Source organism: Anopheles aquasalis, chromosome 2, assembly GCF_943734665.1.
Source record: "Anopheles aquasalis chromosome 2, idAnoAquaMG_Q_19, whole genome shotgun sequence".
Lineage (NCBI taxonomy): Eukaryota > Metazoa > Arthropoda > Insecta > Diptera > Culicidae > Anopheles > Anopheles aquasalis.
In genome coordinates, this window is record NC_064877.1 from 2,570,001 (window position 1) to 2,580,000 (window position 10,000).

Sequence of the window (10,000 nt, forward strand, 5' to 3'; positions counted from 1 at the left end):
ACGACAGCTGCAGCAGCTGGCAACGACGGTCTCCCTGGCGATCCTGTACGGAACTAGTTTGCTGGAATGTGAAACATACTCACCCACTATAGTGCCCTCCGGTGGCAGATAAATATTGAGCGGTTCGTGACGATGCGATTTTCCCGAAAAATCCCAACAAGAAAAGGTAAAAATTGAAACACCGCGCGCTCGCGGCGTTGTTGGTCGAAGGAGGCGATGCGAGCGCGCGCGCGCGCGCCATCAAAGTGCAAAGCCTACTAATGAATTCACCCTCTTCTCAAACGGGCGCCTCTGAAATGGGGACCATTAGCGTTTCCCGCGCGTTGGTTCCGAGTGAGTTGGATTCGAATCACACGTGTTGGCACACACGCTGCGGGACGCCGTTCGCTGACAAATGATTGTAGAACCGTCAGAGTCGATCTCATCCCGCGTGCGCCATTTCGGTGGCACATGGTTTGCTCGAGATTGGCGTTAATTATTGTGCCACCACCGTCACGTATCCACTTTCATCACTCTCTGGTCCTAAATAAAGAACACACTCGCACGCACGCAATAATGCTTATGAGCTACAATGACGGAACGGAACGGAAGGCGCTGTGAAGTGCGTTTGATGTTTTGTCGCACCAAGCGGTTGCCCGCAAATATACATAATTCCATTTGCCAACAAGACGACAATCCTGGGAGCACCTGATACCTGCCGTGAGGCACATTTGTAAATGTAAATTGTTCCCGAAATTCTAGCACAAGACCCTCGATTCTCACTCCGCCTAATGAGTTCTGTATGGTTTCTGCTCGAATTTGGAATTTGTATCTCAAATCGCAAAAACGTGGTGCCACTAATCATAAATATGACAAATTCGCCGAATCCATGGTTTAACCAATGTTTCAATTAAGCTAGAAAGCTTTCACATTTGAGTTAAATTGAGTGGAAAACTCCACGTTGGCGTCGATGAAACAGGAGCTCCCGGTGGTCCATCAAATACCAACCTTACAACGTTACGGCTGGCGTGTGCTTAGAGTGTACAAAGTGAGTGCTTTTGATCTGCAACTTTGTCCACCATCGCTGAGGCCAAAAAGTCGTCAACACCGCGGGGGGGCGGGGGGATCCGTTGTCCTTTGATGACCGGCATGCCACGATGCAGTTCGTGTCTCCAGCAGACCAGCGCTACGTGAACCCACTTCGCGTTCGCTCACGCTTTTATGTGGTTTCTAAACAATACACTGAAACCATTTTCATGTGTTCCCGCAGTGTCCAACATTGGCAGCATGGGCACCACGATAGTTTGTGAGCGCTTCGGCGAGTCAAGACTGCACCAATGAATCCATTCCGTACATCGCGAGGAACGCAATCCTGCCTCAATGTTCTATTCTGTAGATCCCCAGATCCAAGTTAATTACGAAAGCCTATAAAGACGAATTTTTGTTAACGAATTCGGTGTCGGTGTGTCGCAGTGCAAGTGGCCACTTGGACCCCCACAACCCAATGCATCCGTGTAAACCGACACCAATCCCGAATGTTGAAACCTTGTGGAGTGAAGTGGTGCAGCATAAAATTGATAATCATGATAAATGGGGATTAGAGTTGGCGCACTCTCTGCCAGCTACCAGACCATTTCGAGTGCCCCCCGGTTTATGTTGTTGCCCCTTTTTTTCGGTTTCTGTGTCCGAACGAGGTACAATCGAGGCAGGTTTCGGTGGTTTGTAGTAAATAAAATCCCCTAATCCAACTTCATGTATTGTCGCTCGTGTGTTACTCATAAGCAGACCCCTGGTCGCCTGGATCGGTAGCTTAATTTGACCACTTACGGCGTACATGGTCGTACTTGTCGCTACTGTTTCTTGGCCTGTCTCTGCTGGCGAAAGGAACCGAACCGAGTCCATCTTCTAATCGGTAGTAATCAGTTAAGTGTCGTGGATTTATGAACCTTATCTCGAGTGCGGGCATGTGCGGGCTGGGAAGTTCCTCGCACCGTTGCCGATCAAAGAAAATTGTTCGATAAATTGGTCCAGATTATGTGGCCGATACTACATACAAGCACTTCAGCACCAGTACCAGCACCAGCACCAGTGTTGCAGTGTTTTGTACACCAGTTTGTCTCGAACCTTTTTCCGGGCCGAGGTTTACAATTTTTCGGCCAGGTTAGCATCGCTCACCTCGGTACGGTGTCAATTATGCGATAAATTTTGTCTAGAAGAGTCCATTCACGCACTCCTCGTCCTCGTCCTCGTGGAGAGTTGTGGAAGAACATGGCATCCCAATGCAATCACCGATGGTCACGGAATACCCAATGAACCAAGTTGCAATATATTCGCATTTCACCAGCCATTAAAAACTTTGGCCTTTGGCGAGGCCTCGGTACCCGTTGCCGAGTGGTGGTCGAGTGTACCGGTCCCCGGTCTCGGAACCCTTTTTCAGAATTTTGTTCTCGAACCAAGATGCTATCTTCTGCTTTGCCACTCTGCTCCAGAGTGGGTGTGAAAGACGACAAAAAATATGTTTAAGCAAAAAGGGTTCGGGACAGGGCGGTGCGGAAGTTTGGGTTGGAAATTGAATATCTTTCCTGCGGCATCTACTGGCCAACGAGAAGGCAAACTGTAACGTGAGCTCAGGAGCTGGCTTACCTTGGGTGACCGGGGGTCGGATCCTACCTGCCTGGCCTTGGTCAAAAATCGATGCGCAGACTGCGGACCGGGAGCTTGCAGCCTTGGCTCACCTTCACTCTACCCAACGGTCGCACATAATGGTCGTCGAGAGCGAAGATCTTTGTTTGGATTCGCTCGGTTGCGTTACCTTCAGAACTTCAGGGTTTGCCCTTCCAAAACGGCAAGCGAAAAGAATCATCAAGATGCGAGGGGAAAAATTATTCCGGAAGTTCGGAGTAAATATATGACCATTCTGGCACGTCGTCGAATGCCCCCCCCGGATGCAGACACAAAACGGTGATCGCACCGGTTCAAAGAAGCACCAAAGCGAGCGAGCACGAGAGAACAGAAGAAGCTAGATGAATGTTCACCATATTCTCTCGCGCGCACCTCACCTCCCCCGCCTATCAACCGCCACCCGCTCATATGCATGAAGGCAAATCCTTCCTATCTATTATGTCAACTTGTACCGAGAATACGGAATGAGTTGCCCGTTATTTTTTCCGTTTGCCAAACTCACTCGAATGCATTTCGATTGCTATTCGATCCTCAGAGTACGCATATCGATTACCAAGGGACCACCCGAACGAACGACTTCACAAACAAACGGATCAACTTTTGGTTCCACGATCACGCATCTCAATCACGCGAGGATACGGTTGGAAAAGTATATTACATGCGGCGCACCCATCCTTTAATTGACCTGTGGCATTCCTTGCGGTGCACCTTAAGTGCCAAATCCTGCCACCCGAATCTCTTTCCAGAATTATGTTCCAGATTAACTGGCGCACGCAAATCGAAAGGCAAAAAAAGACACACTGATTGAATGTGAAACCAGTGGCAATTTATTCGATGAACGGCGTGCCATCAATTGTTAATCCCACATTTTCCACTCATTTCTGCGTTACCGCGTTCTCGCACAAAAAAGAGCAACCTCAACGCAATCAATCGGCCTACCACGTTTCCGCACCTTTTCGCTTGCTCCGTGGCCTGCTGTAATTGCACGCGAAAAGGGAAATATTTGACATTTCTTCGGCGTAAATCTGTGACAGGTATGTGATGCGTGTCGCGAGCTACTTGATGGAATGGCATTTTTTGGAAATCTGAACTCCTGGAAGCACCTACAACAGTTTTTGGAATGCTGTAAAGTGGGAATTCTATGAAAATAACAATACAATTTATTGTACAACAACTCTACCGCACACCAAATCAGAGAGCAGCAAAGAGAATCAAAGAAACAGGTCAAAGGAAAACTATAGAAATTGAAATGGAGCTGAAATGACGGCGAAACAATGGCAGCAAAGTGCGGGAAATTGCGGAATTCAATTGCAACAGATTTCCACCCCAGCTTGAGACACATATTTCTAGTTAAAATCTGTAATCCACGGGTTAAACGGTTTTATGCTGCCCTCCCGACAAAGGACAATGGGGCCACGCACACGCACCATCACGGACGGTAAACAATGGGAAAAAGGGAAATGGAAAATTGTGCATTCGGAAACGCAACGCAAATGCCAGTGATGCCAAATTTGATTTTCGATTCAATTTAATCAGCAGCGAAGTAGCGTGTGCGTGCTCGACCTTCGTAAAACCGTGTTTGGCATGCACCCGTGCCTCCCTGCAGCATAACATCCGCTCCCCCGCCAGCTTGTTATTCGCAAACAGGAATTCATTAAAGGGTCCCGTGTATGTGCGATTGTAATGCCGGTTCCTGCAAATTACACATGAAAACACTCTTTCGCCTTTTGCCTGTCTGCTTCGCTTACTCGCGCAATAATGTCGGAATGGAGGGTTCACATCAAAACCGGCCACGAAAAGCGCCCGTTCGTTGACCGGCATTGACTCTTAACGAGCCAGGGCGGGCACACTGGCAGCTACTAGTGTTTGCTAGCTGATCTCACCAAGCACCACTTTAGCATTGCACAATTAAGTGTGTTAACTATGCCCTTTGATGTGAGCGGCACTGTTAAACGCATTGTGTATTCATTGTGTAGGACTCTGTGTGCCAGTGTGCGTACCGGTAATGTGTGTACGTATGGCGCTTTGGGGTTGTCCAAAATCCAATTTCCCGAAAACTGGGACACGCTCCATGCTGCTGCACTCGTAGGTGACATTGTGAGGCCAGCATTATGGGCGATAATTAAAATGACCCCTACCGTTTCCATTTTGGCAAACCGAGGCACATTGTTACCATCCGTTGCAAGTCTGTTTCGTTGGAATGTTATGTGCACAGTGCATGGCTCCAAAATTGTCGCCCGGTTTACACATAAATAATTTATCTTGCTTTAGACGATGACACGATGAGTTATTCATATCTATCGATCAGATGGAACGTAATCGGTAAAGCGAGAAAAAATACTACCACAGAACACAGCATTCCACTGGGAAAAATGAGCTTTTTCTTATGGAATTTACAATCTAATTGTTCTCCAAATTGACTTTAAATTGACTATCGAAGGCTTACAGCATTTCTAATTGTAATTAGAAGAAATATCTCTATTAGCCAACATTGTTTATCTGATGTTGCGGTTACTTTTATCAATATTATTAATAGATAGTGTAACGATTGCTGCACTATTATCTAATGGAAACCCCTGCAGTTATCTCATTAACTCGCGCCGGGTACGTGGTATTTGTTTTCAAATTAATTAGTTCGTATTGCGGTTCAAAACAGGTTCCCTTTTGATAGGCACTTATCATGGAACTAATAAGCAAATGTTTATAAACTTTGTTTTCCTGGAAGTGAACAAAAACGTTGATCAGTGCGTAATGAGTTATTGTGGTTTTCTTGCTCCAGGTGTGGTGCATTCTTGAAACACTCGTCACATGTTTAGTGCAAGAGTAACACATTATTAACTCTGTATTTCCACGGAATGCAGATAAAAGTTCACCGAGACCGACAGCCTGGTGCAGCAATCCATTTTCCAGAATTATCCACTCACCTTCAGTGCGAACCTCATTTCCAATATGCGCACATAACGAGTGTTGACATCGAAAAAAAAACGGTTGTGAAAATGAAGGGAAAAGGCGAAATGTGAACAGAATTGACAGAAGATGGAGACGCAACCGGAGCAAGGATAGCAAGGGAATGAAAAATGTCGTTATTAATACTTAAACTTTGTCCCGATCGGCATCGGACTAACCGATGCCACACGACACAGATTGGGTACCGGCTTTCCTTACCGGTTCCGTTTTGGACACCACCGAGACCGGATGATCGGTAGACGGCGACCGGAAGCTGCGAAGAGGTTTCACCCCATTAAAAGCACTTAGTCAGAATCAATTGGGAAGTGTGCTGTCCCCCCCCCCCCCCCTCCCGGCCACACACTCTGAAGTAGCTCTTTATCATTTTGTCGGAAAATTAATTGAAACTATAGATCACTACAACCAGGACCACCGAGACCCGGTTGGACCCCATGAACCCACCAGCCCGGAACAACGGCTAACCACAATGGGCAGACCATCTACCTGCCTGTCCGCCTGTCGGATTATTCGGTCCCTCCAGTGCAGACTCCGGACAAGTTTCTGGCCCGTTCTGTTCGCTTCATCCTTCTATGTCTTCCCACTAGCAGCCAAGTTCTCTAGAAGCATAGACAGCATAGATTAAGACAGACACAGTGAGAGAAAGAGAGAGAGAGAGAGAGAGAGAGAAAGAGAGAGAGAGAGAGAGAGAGAGAGAGAGAGAAAGAGAGAGAGAGACGAGGAAAAACTGTGGGAAATGCTTTACTCCCAAAGTTATGAGCGTTCGCGTGAATATCATAATCGGTTGGTCGGTGACCTATCACCTGCTCGCTCACTATCTTCGAGTCGCACGAAACGGAATGTGTTCGATCCTGTCCTGTCCGACGGAGACGAGAGATGTTCGCTGATAGTTTCCCATCGGCCACTGTTGGTTAACCATTCCGCTACCCCTTGCACCGACTGCATAGTTCCCGGCAGGAATTCATTTGTCTGCGTTTCCCGACTGCGAGTAGATGAACTATTTCGGGCAAAAGTTTGGACTTGAAACGGAAAGCGTCCCCGCAAAGCCACGGAAAACAGCTGTGTAAGCCGTCCTGGCAACGGAATACGGTGCAGGAGGAAATAATTAAAAATTTATAACACCACAGATTTGAACCGGAATGAACCGAGGCAGGAAATGTTTTCGCAAACTGCTTTCCGCTCTCCACCGCACGGCCACATCCATCCCCTTCGGTCGGAAAAAGTAGAGAAAATGGCCAACCAAGTCCCGAGTCGAGTCGAATCTCCCCAAAAAGGGTTCATTCGGTGCACGCCAACGGATTAACAACCTCATTCTCTCTTCTCTCTTCATAAGCGAAAATTAGGCAGCCCAAGCTAGGGGCCCTATTGTTGCCTTTTTTTTTCTTCGAGCGGATGGCGACCGCCCCAAGAAAGTCATTGATGCGCCGCGAAAGCCAAACCACACAACCGTTAACATTCCGTGCAACCAGCATCTTCCGTGGTCCGCCGGAAAGCATCCGGGAAGCAGGAAAGGGGCATGGTGGCAGGCGTCAAAAGAAAGAAGATGCAGCTGCAGCTGTAAGCGTGAGTGGCGAACGACAAAGTTGCAGCAAAAGGGCAGAGACCGCAGATTGGCTAAACTCCCGGAATAATGCTTGGCTCATTGCGCAAAAGTTGGTCAAGCATTTTCCCTCCCTCCCTCCCGGCGCGGTCGCGTAACAACGAAATTAAGAACCGCTTTTTGCGTGGAAAACAAAACTCCATGGAAATCCCCTGCAGCATTTGTGCTCGAAATAATGTAAAGGAGAAAAGCGAGCGAGCCATAAACGGGTCACCAAAGTTCGGTTTACTCCTGGCGGCCGATCAGTCGACACTTGATCATGGACACGGACCAAACATGGAAAAGCTTCCCGCAGTTGCCGGATCCGTTCGCTTTTCTTTCTATTTCCCTCGTGGAATAATTAATGCTAGCAGCGGAGAGCTCTTTTATCGATAGTTTTCATTTCAAAACGACCACTGACGGTCGGTCGGAGGGAAAACAAATAAATGAAAAGCCTCCAAAACTTTTAGACGCATTGCTCACTGACAATGAGCTGGAAAATTTAAATCCCCCCCCCCCCTCTCTGTGGTCCTTTCTCTCTGTCGCTCTCTGTTTGAAAAGAGCATCCAAAGCACTTGCCTTTTGGGAAAGTTTTGCTCGCGTCAGGACTCGATCTCGACTGTGGCCCGTGCGTCACGGGCACGCGATGATCCTCTGCTGAAGCGAGCACAAATAAACAAAACCATTACCATAATCATAATAGAATGTCAAACAGCAGAAAGTGCGCTGAAAGTGCGCCTCACTCGCGCCAGCACCAGGAGGATTGTCGGTCGGTCGGTCGGTCGGTCGGTCGCTAGGTCGTGACGTGCCAATGCCGATTCCGAATACCGCAAAAGAGGCTCACCACGTTCACGTTTGTGGTTCAGTGCGGGGTAAGCTTCCTATTTTCTTTTCCCCGATTTTTTTTTTTTACTCATCTTCATTTTGTACAAATCCATTTTCCGCCTGTCCGCGACAAAGATGTTTTGTCATTACGCCCTTTTCGCGCTGGCGGTCCAATTGCAGACATTTAAAATTTTAATTTATTTCTTAATTAACGGACTATATAAGGTTAGAGGAGGCCATGGCAGACGTAACAATGTTTCCGGAACGGTTGGATACCACTAGGAAGTTATGAATTCATTTCCACAGCTTGTCCCTCGCATTCCAAACATTCATTAGCTTTTCATTGCTCTCATTAGTAGCATTTGAGGATCTTATGACCAAGAGCAGCCAGCAAAAGCGGTAAATTGTTTCATTCATGAAAAATAAATCCTTCACATCCGCCATTTCACAATTAATTACATCTATTGTTTTATAGTAAAGTACCACTCTGCAACCTGCCGACCATCGCTTTGTCCAATTATTTCCAGTTTACTTGTGAATTTTTTTATGTTGCAAACATTGTTAACAGTAACGTGAAGCCATTCTCGGCGAAATGGTGCCTCGTCTTGCAGCTGGAACAATCTGGGAAAAAATCCGGAAATTTCCCTGAAACACAATATTCTCGCTGGCAGGACAAATGATAGATCGCCTTTGAGAGCATTTCACTGTTTCCCAGAGAACAGTCGGTACGGTTCCATCTGCCTTGCATGAGCGCTCTTCGTGTATTTCGTTATACTCCTCGTCAGCTCGAGTTTACTTCTTGCTTTAATCCGATCAGGAAAAATGATTCTATTGCTTTTTACCACCCAACATTTTCGGACTCTTCATTTTCCATCGCTCAGACAGACACTTTGGTTGGCGTAAGAGGAAAAAAAAACGAGCAGAAAGAGTTGGAAAAGAGAGAATGGAAAATCAAATATCTTTCTATGACAGTCGGCGTCGGTCCAAAATCTTATCAACACGCCATACTCTGCAGAGCAACTGGAAAACGAAGAAGCATTTTTCCGGGTTTTTTTTTTCTCTCTCTGGCTTTGGTGCTTTCGCCCGCCATCACGTTGGCCCCGCGGTCGTGCAGTCAAATGTCTCTTAAAGGATGCTCATTACTATTTGTAGGAAAGTATTTTTCCGGTTCAGACCTCGTTTTGCAAGCGTCCGTTCCGTGGCTGGCAGACCACGGTGGGCGGGTTTGTTATTAGGAGAAGACATAACAGCGACCGGAGAGACGATGAGGATGAAGACAAAGAAAAAAAACCGGGAAAAAGCTTGATCATTTCACTGAAGCGCTGCCACAGAATGGTGGCAAAGAAGTGAAGGAATTGAAACTTTTGCAGCAGAACGAATCCCGCGCAACATGCTTCTCGGTTTTTGCTTTCCTCTCCGCGCCCACCCTGGCGGCCACCAAGGACGTACTTCAAAAATAATCTTTCTTCATTCGAAAAGTGTGTTTTTATCGGTCTTCTCGCTTCTCTGCTCTGATTGATAATTGCAGTCCCGGACGGGGGTTTTAAAGAGCAAACAGCACAAATGCTGATCTTGGCTGATACTTATCATTAGTTTGGACGCAAAGACGCATCATCAAGTCGACAGCGGGACATTTCAAATGCAAACGTAACGATTTGATTACTTTCTCTTGAAGGACAGCACGGAATAAGCTCAACATGACAGCTCCGTGGACAGTTCTAGTTCGTTGTTTGTCTGCGCAAATCCACAATTAGGTCAACGAAAACGTTTTCCTTTGGGACATGGCAGCTCGTCTAGGAGAAGCCAATAGACTTGTTCTAACCACTCGATTGTCGATGATGCTAGTATTTAATAACGCTTCTAGCTAAGTAGCTCATCATAAGCCATCGCTCCAACGCGACAATCGAACAGACTTATCATTAATCTCTCTCCCCGATGGTCCCGTGAAACACCATTAACGGAGGACAGCAA